The sequence below is a fragment of the Delphinus delphis genome, chromosome 11 (assembly GCF_949987515.2).
Source record: "Delphinus delphis chromosome 11, mDelDel1.2, whole genome shotgun sequence".
NCBI classification, from domain to species: domain Eukaryota; kingdom Metazoa; phylum Chordata; class Mammalia; order Artiodactyla; family Delphinidae; genus Delphinus; species Delphinus delphis.
Genome location: NC_082693.1, coordinates 33,254,588 through 33,270,491, shown reverse-complemented (window position 1 = coordinate 33,270,491; position 15,904 = coordinate 33,254,588). Strand labels below are relative to the sequence as shown.

The 15,904-nt window shown below is 41.9% G+C and overlaps 1 protein-coding gene across 3 annotated transcripts in view; it reads left to right on the top strand.

Annotated features, from left to right (window-relative positions):
- Positions 1-1,542: 1,542 nt before the first annotated feature.
- The window catches only part of PRICKLE1 (prickle planar cell polarity protein 1), a 108,651-nt gene continuing 94,289 nt past the window's right edge, over positions 1,543-15,904 (top strand). Inside the window, exons 1-2 of one of the 3 annotated variants that reach the window (XM_060024605.1) lie at positions 1,543-1,778; positions 6,524-6,646. The gene's annotated coding sequence lies outside the window, so the exon portion shown is untranslated. Of the gene's footprint in view, positions 1,779-2,682; positions 2,711-6,523; positions 6,647-15,904 lie in introns of those variants that run through there. The other 2 variants (XM_060024607.1, XM_060024608.1) reach the window with 2 other exon arrangements.

Here is a 15,904-nt window from a genome sequence, read left to right as displayed (position 1 = left end):
CATTAGTTACAAACACCAGGAACAAGTGGAGTTATTTCAAAAGCAACAGCCTTGTTTCCTGAGGGATCTATGCTCAGAGGTTTAGAAACTCAGTCGTGAATCTAGAGGGGTTTCGACAGTGCAGGGAGATCTGAATCTGACTTGGAATCACAGAGCACAGGGCTGTGGTCAAACATTTTCCTAGATTTGTACCTTTTCTCCTTCCTTCTGCCTTTAGATGTTATTGCTCTACATCCTCTTTTTCATCGGCTCCGAATTTGTTTAGTATTCCCTTGTTTTACTCCCAATGAAAATCAAGGAGATTCGGTGCTCTGAAAAGTCCAGAAATTGGCTGTTTTGATTTTTCTTAAAGGAATAAAAAAAATGCATTGATCAACACTCCCCCCCCCCCCACACACACACACATACACACATCCTCATCTTTCTGGAAGATGTTACAGTGTCTTAGAGGGCTGTAGAAGGGATTGAGAGGTCAACGGAGCTCCAGCTTTGCAGAGACACCTGTCAAGTTGGGCTCAGCAGCTGCTGTCGGATTCACCCTCTGCAACGGGGGAAACAGTACTCCCACGGTGTGAGACTCCACTGATCTGGAACTGGAACGAGTGAAGGGTTTTAAGGTTCTAAGGTAACCCAGACGTCAGGGCAGAACTTTCAAACAGGCTAAGTCCAAGTTCCTCCTGAGCAAAAGCGCCTGAGAGCCCAGCCCTGGGAACTGGGCAGAATGAAAACATGGAGAGTAGCTTGGCCAATGAAAAATGATCATCGTGATCAAATTAACACTTTGAACACGGCTTTAAGTTCGCCACGCTAACTTGGGTCAGGTTGGGGACATTGCGATGGGCTGAGGTTCTCACGTGCACTTCCCAAACTTAGAGTTTTTTTTTTTTTTTTTTGAGATGACCAGGATCGTCGGGGAGGGAAGGGAACAGACTAGAGGCTGAATCTTTGGCTTCGTGCTCCGAGGCGGAGACAGCCCAGCCTGTGGGATTACACGAGATAGGATCGAATCCAAGCGGGTCCCCACTGAGGCGAGGCGCGCCGGAAGGAATCTAAGTAAGAGTTTAATTAACTACCCCCCCTCCACGCCGAAGGAGAAGAAACCCAAATAGGCAACCCCCAAACCGTTTGATCAGAGGAAATTGAGTCTGTCTTTTCCCCCACTTCACCCTTCCTGTCTTTCAATCCATCAGAATGGTTGGTTAAAAAAAAAAAAGGCGTAAGATCGGGGGCGGGGCAGAGGAGACTAACCCAACTGCACTTGAGAACCTGGGTTGCGCCCAGGCGAACGTCATCCAGCCCGTCCCCCCGCGCCCAGCTCAGCCCTCCCGCTGCGCAGAGCCGGTCCTGCCCGCCCCGCCGCCGGAGCCGGGCGCCTACCCGGCCTTTCCAGGCGGAGCCAGGGGCGCGTGGGCGCGCGAACAGCCCTGATCCCGCTGCGGCGTCCGCGCTCCGCGTTTTCGCTAGCGCCGGGCAGGCTGCCGAGGGCGGGGTGCGCTGCAGCGCGGCGCGGGCTGCGGAGCAGGGCGCACTCCGCCTGCAGCCCAGCGAGCGCCGCCTCCCGTGGCCGCCGCGCCCGACAGCGCGCCCCGGAGCGTGCCCGCCTCGCACAGCCTGCGCTGACCTCCGCGAGGGGCACCGCGGCCGGCACGGCCACGTCCCGGGCTTCGGATGGTTCGCGTGCTGCCCACCCTCACCCGCCGCTGACGCCGCGGACCTCAGCTCCGCAGACCCGCCGCGGCGCCGACGACAGTCCAGCCGAGTCCCGCTCCCTCGCCGGGGTGAGTGGGCTCCGCAGAGGGGCTGCGGGTGCGGCGGTGAGGGGCGAGCGCCGCGGGGGAAGGGCCCGGCACGGTCCGCGTCACTGCGGGGGGTCTGTGACACCCAGACTGGGTCGGTGTCGCAGAAAATGGGGGAGATGGGCATAATCGGTTTGTTGGGCTTGGTAGACAGTGAAAGCAGATACTGGGGCTGCAGCACCAAGAGGGCTTCAGAGAGGCTGCCGGCACGGCTCCCGCTTGCGGCATCACAACCAACTCTTCCCTTGATTCTCTCCTGCGTGGAAACCCGTTCAGTAGCCCCAGAGTTGGGGCGATGCGGGGCGCGGGGAGGCCGGGGTGCATTGGTCTGTGTCCACCTCTTAGGATCGCCTGTCACCTACTGGCGTCCGGAGGCAGGGTGCCTATTCTCCCCTAACGCTCTGGGGAAAGGGCCGATTGCTTTTTGGCTGAGGTGCATCAGCTCCCCCCTCCCGCCCCCGCCCCCGCTCCCGCCCCAGCAGTGGTGTTTTCTGGATTTTGCACGTATATGGGAAAGAGTGGGAGCGTCTTCTTCCCTTTAGGCAGAAAAAGTTGGAGAAACTGGGCATGTTAATAATTAGCAGGACCGGGACTCAGGATGCAGCAGAAAGCTGTTAAATTTTCATTGCCCTCTAAGAAAAACAGACGGCATCGCCAGTGACTGTTGGCAGTGCCATGTTATTTGGGGGACTTCGGGAAAATTGTCCACAGATTGTCTTCAGGAGGTTGAAGAAGGAGGTGGGGGTGGGGGGAGGATGGCTGGCACTGCCCTGAGTTCCAGCTTCCCTGAGGAGGATTCAGAGTCTTAAGCCAAACACGTTTGGTTGCTGATTTTGAAGAGTATGGTAGGCAGAGCTGCGGCCCTGAGCAGGGTGAAGAACACAGCATGGGAACTGCCTGAAGGAAAAGAACATGTAAGGATCTTGCCTCTCCCGAGGAGTTAAGATGCATTTGTGCTACAAAAAGCATGCATATATACGTGGCTTTGGGGACGGGTTTTATGAAGGACAGATTACATGTAATGAAATTGTATTTGTGCATGCCGGTACAGTTTTGTCTACCCCCCGATTTTAACCAGACTTCAGAAGGCACTGTCTGCAGCTGATGTTATATAATTGATGCGGTTCACCATCAGTTAATTTATAATGTGCCTTTGGAGTAAAAGGAACTTCCGTCTGTTACTTCAGACAAACCCAAGGTGTAGATGGGTGAGGGTTGCTGAATGTTTGCCCTGGTCTGGCTCCAGATGTGTGAGCTCAGCTGTTGCCTGTCACTTAGGTGACAACTGGCCTTTTCCCACTAAGCCTTTGCTGTCTCCATTATCCTCAGTGAAGTGTCAATGTTCAGCCGCCTTCTATTATCAGAGTGGACTCTAGCCCCTTGGGAGGTGGCAGCGTTGTTTCACCATCCCCAACAATATGTCTGTTTTCAGACTCTAGGAAGGAAAAAAAAATCCCATGACAGCAAGATAGATACATTTTGAATTGAGCACCAACTTAATCCAAAGATTCTGCTTTAATCAAGACAGCTCTGGAAGGATGACGCAATATTTGTCAAGCCTTTTTCTTTGGAACAATATTTACTCCCACTAGGGGATTTTAAACTTAAACAGCAGCCATTTATCTTGCTGTCTGGTGGGGCCCGGTTCAGTTTGCCTCCATGTGGTCCTAGCCTAGGTGGCTGGGCCGGGCCTGGGACAGGAATCTGTCATTGTAGCCCAGCTGGAGCCTGAAGAAAACAAAATACAGCACCTGCTGGTACCAGGAGGTTCCTAAATGCCATCAACTGGCGAGTCAGGAAACACAGAAGGAGATATTTTACAAGCTCTTCCAGAAATGTTTATACAAAGGATTTAAAGGTTAACAATGCATGTGTTCTACATATTAATACTAAAAGGTGCTAGAAATGAATGGACGTTACCCACAGTTGAAAGTTAGCACACTTGCTGATGAACTTGAAAATCTCTCTTTTAATAAACCATGGCTAACAATAGTGACTTCTTCTTGTGAATCAGTGTGGGAGGGAGGGAGAGAGGGCTAAAGGACTGGATGGGACATAGGGGTAGCTATATTGACGTGAGAGAATAGATTTTGTAAATTAATTTTCAATCCTTAATTTGGTACTAATTGGTGATTTATCACTGAGGGAGCCTGTTGGTTCACAGGTTTTTCAAAGAAAAGTGATGTATTTTACTCAAGTGACAGATTCAATCAGTTCTGCCAGCAATACCACTGAACCTTTAATTAAAAGTTTATCATGTTTTTAAAATCAAGGTCCATGGAACCGCCACTTTTCTCTATAATAAAGGAGGTTGTAATGAGTCAGCTTGGGTCACCCAAATAAAAGCTAATATCAGCTGGAGGAAAAAAAAGACCCTTATAGGGTTAATAGCTAAACTATTAAGTTTAGAGTCAGATATGGGTAAAAGTCTGGTTATTCCTAATGTCCTCTGCTATGATAACTGTGAAAAGACACAAAAGAAAAAAGGTGACAAGTTAAAATTTCTTAAGTCAGAATTTTAAAAAGTAAGCTGAAATCTAAGTTTTAAAAAGTGACACTGTAAGATAATTTCTCTAAAACCGTTTATAATTACTTGAAAACCAAATACAAATACTTGAGTATTATGAGTGACTTTTCATAATACTCGTGAGATAGAACAAGAATTTTTAAAATGATTCTCCAGTAATTAACTATTTTAGTGATATAGTTTGGGTTGTCCATATTACAGGAAACAATTTTCAGAAAAGATTATTCTAGTTAACTACTGTTAATTTTCCCATTAAAGTAGTTTCTAAAGAGTAAAATTTTCCTTTTAAAGAAGGAAAGTAATTTTGAAAATCAAAATGATTCTCATCTGTGTATAGAAATGTTAAAGATGCCAGTAGACCAGGGTATACTCCTTCCCCTTGGGAAAAAAAATAGCTCTCTCTCTTTTTTTCCCTTCAGGTTACATAAAATAATGTTAATTGTTTAACTCTTATTCATGTGAGAATATTCAGATTACTTAAATGCAGGTCCAATTATTTCACAATAAAGAGGAATTAGGAAAGTAAATGAGTTATATTTCTTAGTTGGTTGGTTGGTTGTTTGGTGTTTTGAGGGAGCACTCCTGCTTTGTCTTCTGGTCACAGAATAAAGCAGTACCGTATTACACACTAATGTCTTCAGAAGGTCGTGTTAGCAGACGAGCTGGGAGAGGGAAGTACAGTAGTCCTGGTGCCAAGTCCTGCCTTGATGCAGTTCCTCGAAACCTCAGGCGGTACGTGGAGCCAGAGCCAAGTGCCAGGACCCAGCCGGCCCCCCTTCTGGACTCTTCCGTCTCTGGATGCACACAAGCCTAGCACCTCAGCGCCGCCAGCAACCAATAGCCAACCTTCCTGTCTGTGGCCGTGCACAACTGAAGTCGCGGAGATTAACTAAGTGTGTGTTGGTGGAGGAACATTCTGGAACAGTGGAAAAGGCCTGGCCCGAAATGGCACACGGGGGTCCACCTCACTCTCCATTTCGCTCACTCTCCTCTCTCCTGAAGGAGGGATGGTGCGAAGAGACAGACTTTACAAGATGGAGCACGCTGATGTCATGACACTCCTGGCGCAGAGACACGACAGAATAATCGGACCCCTCTCCCGTGTGCCAGAATGACACGATTTTTCCAAGAACCGTTCCTGAGCCAGTGGTCCACTGGCTCTATTTCCAGTCCCCGGGGGGTGGCAGGGGGGGCGGGTACAAACCTCGCAAACAGAATGCAGTAATTCTTCCTGTGTCTCTGTTTTGTGCGCTTGTTTAGACTAAACTCTAAATGCATTTTGGTCACTTTTGAATGGACCTCTCTGGAACAAGAACGATTGCCCAGCCTGAACTGATTAGACCTCTCCAGATTCATTTCCTTATGAAGAGAGATTTTAAATGTAAAATAAAAATAAAAATACCAGCAAGACAGAAGCCAGTGTAAACATTTTAAAACTTAGAGCTGTAAACTAGCGGGCAACTGTCATTCCCCTTTACTTAACTTTTTCCTTCCTGTCCATAACTTCGTCTGAAGCGATCCTAAAAAACAATGGACCGGTTCGACTGCAGTTGCATTTTTTCTCACTGGTAGATTTGTCCTAAAGTCTTGGGAGAGAAGCCTTTCATTTCGAGTGGATTACACTTCAGAAGAAAAAAAAAAAAAGTGCGGGCTGTGTTATTTCAGTTGTTCAAGTACTAAAGTCATGTACTCCTTCCTAAGAGTTTTGTCCCGACTGCTGATTTATAGCACCCACCAGCTTTTGCTTTGTGTACGCTTCTCTCTGTTTCCTTCTTGTCTCATTGGGCCTCTGGAAAGAAAGAGTTGTCAATAATACAGTGAAAATATTGTAGTCAGATGTGGCCTTAAGGAGACCCCTGGGTGCAGCGTGCTCTCCCTCAGCTGCCCTGCTTTTATCTGCAGTGCAGATCCCACAGCTTACAATTATGGTCTTTGACTTTGGTAACAATTCTGTTTGAAATGTTTCCAATTACACACAATATTGGCGGCATGTAGCAGCTGCATGCCAAAAAGCATTTCCAAGTGTGTTCCAAGAATCAGGCTGTGATTGCTTTTAATTTAAATAAAGGCTATTTGGTTTCCTGGGAAGCTTTTTATAACCACCTTCTCTCCCCCACCCCATTTTTGTCACCTTTTAAAAAAAGTCTCATATAAGGTAGCCACCGCTTAATGTGATACAGTATTGGCCCTGGTTTTCTAGGATGGCCCTTGGCTTTGTGCAAGCATGAGGACTGTTCAGTAAAGGAAAACGTAAAGAAACATTGTACAGCAGTTTGGATTTCCCCAAAGAAGAAAAGAAGGAAAGGTTATCTGATCACATATTGTAAGTAGCCAACGTTTTCGAATTTTTCCCCCTCCTTCTTTAGGGATCTGTCGTTATAATTATCAATTTAGGTCACCGAAGATTATTGGGTACAATGTCTTTCATTCAACTTCTTCTACTTTTCTTTTTGTGAGCCCATGAACATACGTTAAAGACACATTGAAAAGGTAGAGAAAGTTCAATAAGAATATTCTTAAAACAGTGGGCATAGGGTGGGGGGCGGGGCAGGGAGGGAACCATGGAAATAATTTCACCATTCTACAGCAACCAAACCTGCCAGATCGCCCACTCTGTGGGCTTGAAATCTCTGAACACTGAAACCTTTTAAAACAGTAGTGGCTTAAATCTTTTAATAGCTACCAGATATACTTGACTTATTAAATCTGAAAATAAGAAAATATACACTTTCAGGATTTAGAGTGAAGGGATTAGTTGCAAGACTGGGGGGTTCTGTTTCCAGGATGGTTTGTTGGCCCATTTGAAACATAACACCTAGAGCTAGAGGGTATCCAATAGCTGAGGTGCTAAGATGGTCCCAATTAGGGTGTTTTCACATAGGCTCTTTCAATCCTGGCAAACACATCCTATAGAATATAGTGCTTCTTTGGGTTGAACAGTAGTTGACTTGCATAAATGCCAACATCTCTTCTGGCATTTTTGGAAATCTTCCATCATGTAATAAATAGTGCTGTGTAATCCAAATTTGTAAATGCCATGTTTCATGTAGCCCCTGTAGAGACAGCTGAAATTAACCCAGGCTGCCAGGGATCCTTGAGATCCTGGAGGTTAAGTTACTGCCTGCATCCAATGTCCCACCACTAATGAATGATGGTGGGGGGCTTTGACCAAAGCTAGGAGAGGGTGCGAGGTGAGCCTTAGTGTAAGAAGCACCTACCAACCGACACTTAGACTTATCCTTTCTCCTTGAAAACTCTTTCAATTAAGCAAACCTTCTCAGAGGAAGTTTATTCAACTCAAGGTAGAATGAGATTTATGTTGCTTTCCCAGCTGAGCACCCCAGCCTGCCAGATACTCAGCCCACCCAGGTCCATTGCTGTAGTGACAAAACCCATTATAGTAACTATGGTTGAAGTAGAAAGTCTATTAAAACCCATTTCTATATTGGCCAGCTCCTCTGCCCTCATTGCAGTGCAGTCTTCTGGATACACACACACACACACACACACACACACACACACACACACACTCATACACAACATTCTTTTAATCTAATAATAGTAAACTGATTTAGACCATGTTATAGTTTCATGAGAGGCATTTGTACTTGTTTCTTTTTTGTCTTTTATCTTAGTGATAAGTAAATAGTATGGTATTCTTCTGAAGAAACTCATAACTTGTTAACTGTAATTGATGTTTCCAACTCTGTTATTTACATGCTTGAATAATCTATGTTCCTTCGTTAGGATCTGAAAAAGACCTAGATAGCATGGCATTTTGTTTTGCTTTAAAATATCTCTGCCTTGAAATAGAGACACAGATGTAGAGAACAAACGTATGGACGCCAAGGGGGGAAAGTGGGGAAGGGAGGGAGGTGATGGGATGAAATGGGAGATTGGGATTGACATATATACACTAATATGCATAAAATAGATAACTAATTTTTAAAAAGACCTAAAAATAAATAAATAAAATATCTCTGCCAAACAATTTCAGGAACTGTTAGATTTTATGTAAGAAGACTCCTTAGTGCTCTAGTGTTGAAATACTTGTTATAATGTGTGTCAAAAGGAGACAGCATTTTAAATTCTTCCGTGACTATGTAATTAATAAGTATGTTCAGTGCTTGAAGTATGTGCATGTTACATAATTTTTAGAAAGAGATAAAGTTAGCTCTGAAGTGCATTAGAGCATCACAGGTGTTTCTTGTAAGAAAATTCATATGCTTCTTAGGAATTTTGAACTCCTTTCTGATGCTTAGCTTTTGTTCCTTGCAAGGATCATATGAATAATTTCATTGAGTTGCTTCAGTTCTTATTTACACAAGCCTTGGGAAGGGAGCTGAAGTGATAAATAACTTGCCTCCTCACCTAGTTCTGAAATGCTTTAGCCTTTTATGTTTTTGTGAATGTGAAGGGAGGGAATAAAATATACAGAGAAGATGTTTGTGTTTAACTAACTTAATCATATAAGTTCCCTTTGTGGGTCTTCTATAAGCTTAAACAGCTTGTCAGGCTAATAGCCAAAAACATGTCCTCAAGTACTGCCAAACGTGTTAAAAGCAGACCAAGCTTTCTTCATATTGAGGTATTGGAAACATATTTTTTTTTAACCTTCTGAATTTTAGGAATAAACCAGAAAAAAATCACTCTCTTCTTCTCCTTACCCACAAAAGCCAAAATTATTATTCAGTGCAGTGCTGAAATGAGAAACTGATAGGAATAATGATATTTGTGTGGGAGAGTTTTAAACTGGCTTGACTTGGCTGTTTAAGCAGGGAGCAACCAGGTTACAGTGGTACATGATGGGTCTTTGTTTTTTACGTGTTCATGTTGCCTGTACACACTAGCTTTTTTTACTTTGGTTCAGTAACTTTTGGTCAAGTACTTGTCCATTTATCCTGTTTCTTCTTGAGCAGAGATTCAAGAACAGACAGTGGTGATGCAATATAATAGTACAGAAAAAGTCAGTTTTTCTACCATCATTTTCTGAAAATCAGAAAATTTGGACTGTGGTATAATAGCTGTGTGATTTCTAGTCAGCCACTCAGCCTTTCTGGGCCTCAGTTCCTCATATATAAAGTAAGGGAATTAGGCCAGGTCAGTGCATGTTAACCAAAGATTTGAACCGTAAACACCTATGGAGCTTTTTCAAAATGCAAATACACAGAGATTTTTAAGGCAGCAGGTTTGGGGTGGGGTCTTGCACATTTAAGTTGAAAAAGCTCTTCAAGTAATTTGATACACAGCTGTGGTTAAGAGCCACTAAATTAGATGATCTCTAAGATTTCCTTCCAGTTCTAAAATTTTATGTTTCTAATCCTACTAGACTGAACATTTTTCCTTCCTTCCTTCCTTTCTGTTTTGTTCATTTGTTCATTCATTCTTAACAGCTACGTTCATTCCTAATGTTGCTGTCAAAATATAGACATCATTTTAACTCAGTTCTGGGAAGATCTATGTTCTGCTCCTGTGAGTAGATGGTAATTGATATAAGGGAGGAACCACATTAGTTCACCATTTCATACCCAACGCCTAACACAGTGCCTGGCACATAGTGGACACTCAACAACAGAGAGCCCCAAAACTCAGGAATCTTTGAAAATGTGATGTTACTTATTTTAGAATAATATGGTCGACATTCTGTAGTGTACACAGAAGTATAAATATAATGCTGTACACATGAAACATATAAGCCAATATTACCTCAATAAAAGATAAATTAAAAATGAAATAAAGTAAAATAATATGCTCAATATGTTTTTTGTCAGCCTTCAGGTACCTTTCAGGTAAAGTGCCTCCAAGTTTAAAACAATGGATGTAATTGTTCATCTGAAAGATAACATAATAAATACATTATTTCCCTTATGTTTCCAGACTTTTGGGATACTCTATAGTGTACTGACTGTAGTTTTTCTGAGATTAACAATTGGCCTCATTGCTTTAAATGTGGAGTTACATCACCTGAAAAGGTATCTGGAGGTTGACAAAAAAGATACTAAGCATATTACTTGAAAGTGCAATTAATGTACTATGAAAAACAGATTCTCCTATGAAAACCATAATGTGTCTTATGTTTCCTTATCTCTTGGGCTCCTGCATTTGTTGAATGAATGATTGTTCAGTTTTCTGCCGTGACCTATGTGTGTCAGTTTAAGAAGTATAACCCAACCAAACCACTATAAAGGTTTCAGAGCTTATCTGACAAATGTACAACTTTATTACAATTTTAAGTCCTATTTTAAAATATTTTAAATTACAGAGGTCAAACTTTTTAAATCGATTGCTAATTATAATTGTTTTTTATAGCCAGCAATTGTGTTGGATCCTTTTACAGACATGATTCCACATCATATATTTCATAACATATAAAGTGCTTTTAAAGTGTCCATATCCACAGTGCATGTGTGTATACACAGATATATGTATATGTACACACATATGCATATTGTTCTAGATACGATAAATCAGAAAATCTCAATAAAATATGAGAAGCACACTCTGTTTTTCTCATAACTATGATGCATCTGAAAGTTTTATTATCAAGGGTAGGAAGATTCTTGGTTGCATAGTTTTGTGCAAATTGATTAAAAGAGTTTGTTGCTCATTTTGTTTCTCTGTTCTTCAGTCTTTGAAAAATTGGGTTATTTCCTATCATTATCCATTATTACCATTACTGTAGAACATAGACTAAATAAAAATAACTTAAACCAGTCAGTATAACTGCTGGCTGTGTCTGCATAATAGGAACAAAAGGAGACATTTGATACTTACCTAGTTTACTTGATTTTTTTGTTGTTATTGTATGTTGCTGTTCTTGAGAGGAGGGAGGGTATTGTTTTGTTTTTAATTAAAAGAACTTTAAAAATTCACCTTTCTAAAACCTGGATAACTGTCCAGTTTCCTCTGAACTTTTTCACTGTGAAGGCATGGCCAGTAGCAAAATCAGCTAGCGTGAGCTCTTTTTTCCTACACCCACTGCCAAATCAACTAATCAGGGCCTCAGAGTGGACATTGACACCTGAGTTATCTGCTTGGGTTGTTTGTACAACGCAACAGGAAAGCTCTCTCTTAGTCATTATGTGAAGGGATACTACTGTGAGGCATTTTAGTCAGGAAAGAGATTAAGTAGTCGCTAAACAGGGTTTCAGGATCATTGGAGAGAAATTGAGGGCTGGTCCAAAGTATGGTGTAAGCCTTATTATTTGTAGGTTTCACTTTCCTGAAGTTTCACAGCTAATCTTGTTTGTTCTGGACTTCAAGCTAATATAAAAGCACACGTGTTGGTTTTTCCAAGTGGGAAGATGGCTCACTCCATCCCTTCAGGTCTCGGCTCCAAAGGCATCTGATATCAGGGAAGCCCTCCCTGATCACCTTACATGAAACACCAGTGCGCCTGCCTTCCCAGCCACCAGTTAGCACTCCCAAAACCCCTTAGCCTGCTTCACTTTTCTCCATAGCACTTACCACTCCTGGACAGATATCTACTTATTGTAGCTGTTTGTTCCAGGAAGAAATCTCTATGCTGTCTTGTATATGGCTTTATACCCATTCTTACAGTAGTGCCTGGCACATAGTAGGGCACTACTTAATAAATACCTGCAGAATGAATGACTGCAAATATTTGGGGAGCTTCAAATTGGAACACCCCTCTCTGATCTAATAATATGTATAATAATGTGTATAAGCTAGTTAGAGGGTTTTACTCTTACATTCTCATTCTCATAATAGAATCATAAAGTTGGCAAATGGCCACTCTCATTTTACAGGGTAGGCATTTGTGGACCATTTTAATGTTATATATAAAGTAAAAACGGAAACCAGGACTTCCCTGGTGGCACAGTGGTTAAGAATCCGCCTGTCAATGCAGGGGACACAGTTGGAGCCCCAGTCCAGGTAGATCCCGCATGTTGTGGAGCAACTAAGCCTGTGCGCCACAACTACTGAACCTGCGCTCTAGAGCCCGCGAGCCACAACTACTGAGCCCACGTGCCACAACTACTGAAGCCTGCATGGCTAGAGCCCGTGCTCTGCAACAGGAGAAGCCACCGCAATGAGAAGCCCGCGCACCGCAATGAAGAGTAGCCCCCCGCTCGCCGCAACTAGAGAAAGCCCGCGCGCAGCAACAAAGACCCAATGCAGCCAAAAATAAATTAAAAAAAAAAAAGAAAAATCTATATGTCATAAAATAACCCTTAAAAAAAACAAAAATACAAAACAGAGACCTGACTGCTGTTTTTATCTGAGAGAAAATCTCCAAAACAGAGTCTTTTGGTTATTTGTCTGGGGGCGGGGCAGCTACAGTGGAGTTTCTGAGCTGTTTCCTCCCTTATCTGAGTAAAGCCAGAGAAATCTTATGGAGTATGAGAAAAGAAACTGATCAAATACCCCTCCTCCCTTCTCTCCACCACAAAGTGCTCAATGATATGTAATCTTATAGCGAATGGATGCCATATTAATAGAAGTAAGACCAAATATTTGTGAGCTATGTGACTTCCCACTTCATAATGCACCCATGCTGTTCTGTAACCTTAAAAAAAAAAACAGGTAGTATCTTCTGACAGACTTTTATGTTAAAATAAGGATGATGGACTATCTTTCACTCAAGAAATCCTAACTTAAATTCCAGAGGTGAAAAGCTAATCCTCTAAGTGATGTCAGCCAGCTCAGTAGGAAACCTGGTTGCTTGAAATTATTATTTTAATGTCTGAGGTTCCAGGGCTAAATTGGCGGTGAGTCAGCTTTCCTGTTAAGGAGCTGTGCCAATGTATTTGTCCAGAAATTATCATGTTTTAACTCAGGGGTTCTTTATTACTAATATGGCTAATACCTCCGAAGTACACAAAGCAATTTCAGATTCATCTCATTTACCTTCACTGCATCTTTGTGTAGAGGTCTAACCAAGGTTATCCCCAATTTACTGATGGAGAAGCTGCCTGTTCGTTCAAGATGCACCTTCCTAAGGAGCTTTGGTTTGATGACTCCTAAATAAATTAGTAGTTCAATTTTTCTAGAGAAGGAAACAAAAGAAAGAGGAAAAATAAGCAAGCACTTACAATCGATCTAAAGTAGTTTGATAAAGTTTTATTGTTTTGTAAACATTGCTGTGTTTATATTTGTTCTATATTAAATGCTTTTAGATAATTATAGCCTCTACTGCTACTAACTTACATGTAATCTTGGACAAGTCACTTAATTTTTTGGACTTCTTACCCACTTTGTGCCTCAGTTTCCCGAATGATAAGTGAGAGGCCTGATGACATTTTAGGCTCAAAATTTCCTTGATTCTAAAATACTAGACTTCCCTTTGGAGGCTAAAACTTTAGGGGACTAGTTAACAAACGGGAGCTAATATTGTTATCATTATTAATTTTCATCATTACCTAAGTCCCTGACTAGAATTATTTAACAATCTACTCAAAATTATTCATGTTAACCAGGTGCAACTTTTAAAAATGGTCTCTTTATTCATGATTCAGTGTGGCCAATTCAAAATTCAACAGTAGCTGTGTTTTAAAGACCTAAGAGAATGTACACTTCCCCTTACCAAAAGTCTGGTTTAATAAGTTACATTATAATTTAATATGAGGAGCTAAAAAAATGCAGTAATATTCAGAGCAAATTAGGAATCTGATGTAGTTACAACAATGGCATAGTTATATTCATACTAAAAGCTACAAACGTGAGTACTGTGTTTATACATGGGAAATATGGAAAATTTATAAAGTAAGACTCAAAGTAGTATGTTCACTTACTTATGTAATCAATAGTGATTATAATTTTGTTTAAAATGTGTGTGTCCATTGACCAAATTGGAATTAATTGGGGGAGGTTTAGAGAGGGTTTGCTGGAAAATAAAAGTAGCCCAGCATCCATTTTAGTTGCATTCTTAATATTTTTTAAACCATAATAATATTCTTATCTCCCCCCACCCTCCCAATAAAAGCTGGTATAAATATGCAGTCAGTGGTGAAACTCTTTCTGTATTAATCTTAAATAATACATGTTGGCCTGTGTCACCATACCTACTGGCCTGGCTGTTCCATTTTTGTAGCAAAAATCATTTTTGTGATTAATTAAATCACTAACTTTTACGTAAATTCTCAGGCCCTTGGATCTTATTCACATTCTAATTAGGCTGAGCCTGAAGATACAGTCGCCCACTGGGAAGTAGGGTACTACTTATATCTCTGAAGATGGAGTTTGTGAGTTGCTCAGATGAACAACTCAATGAGCCGTGGCCCCGATCCCAGCAGATTTGCAAGTGACTGTAAGTGCTGTTCTAATAGGAAGTACTATAGAAATGTGACATTAATAATCACCAGTTTGAATCTGGGTCGCTTCAGCCATGACTCAGAGATCAAACGCTATCAGATGGTAATGAGTGTGTGAAAGTGCTGCAAGAAGGCATTCCATCTCTTAATGACACCTTTGTGGGCCTTCTCAGCAGAAGGTTAGAGGGAGGAATAGAAATAAAGTTGCATCTGCTCCTTGGTCTGGAGGCCAGCCCTCCAGGTTACAGTTGGCATACTTTTGCAGAGATGTTTTAGGGACAGCTCACAGTAGTTTCTGTTGTTCTAGCTCCTTAAATGGGTATACAGAACCTTTCATCTTCTGCCTCATTTCCTGACCGTTTATTCCCTTCAAAGTGATGGTAACTATTTTGCATATTCTCTACCGCCTTTTCTCTCCTCTGAAAGGTAAGAAGAAATTGCACTTACAAACGCATGTTAACCATTTAATGTTAAACTTTCCATTTTTATTTCAGGTTGGGGGCACCATTTTCACTTCAGCACATCCTCATTGAGTCCTATGGTTTGCCAGGCACTGTGCTAGGCTCTGGGAATACAAACATCAAATAAGAATGGTTCCTGTCTTTAAAAAGCTCACCATTTTGTAGGGAAGGAAGGCATTTAAGCACTTGTGAAATACTGTGGTAGAGGCAGGAATAGAAATGTACTAGATATAGTAGTGGCACAAAGCCAAAAGTGGAAGTCATTTGTTCTGTGTGAAATGTTAAGGAAGGCTCCAGAGAGGAGGATATGGTTGAGATGGGTCTTGACGACTGAATAGGAGTTGACCAAGCCATTAGAATTGGACAATGACTCAGGTTGGGGAGAAGGCAAAGTGTGTGCAAAGGCAGGAAACATGAGACAAGCATGATGCTCAGTGAATTGCAGATCTTTCTATCTGGCTCTAAGACTAATTATGCTCTTAGTCATGGACTTATTGTCACCTTTATAAAACTTCAGTTTCAATCAGAAGAGATGAGTTTTGACAACTTTAATTGTGACCCTGTCTTTCTTCTCTGTAATTGACTTTAAGCTTCTGAATAAGGGCTCTCTCTTCTCCTTAAATGTTGCATTAACCTGGCCAACCCACCAGGTATTTATTTACCCTGTGTCTTTTCATTGTTATGTTGGTACAATCTAAATTTATTTACTCTTCGGTTTCACTGCCAGGTTTCAATTTCAGACTCAAGTGTTTAGACAACATTATATAATGTGTTGCACTTTTATGACATCTGCCTTAGTACTGTAAGTGCTTTCCATGAAAGCTAATGGTTGGGACAAAAAAGAGC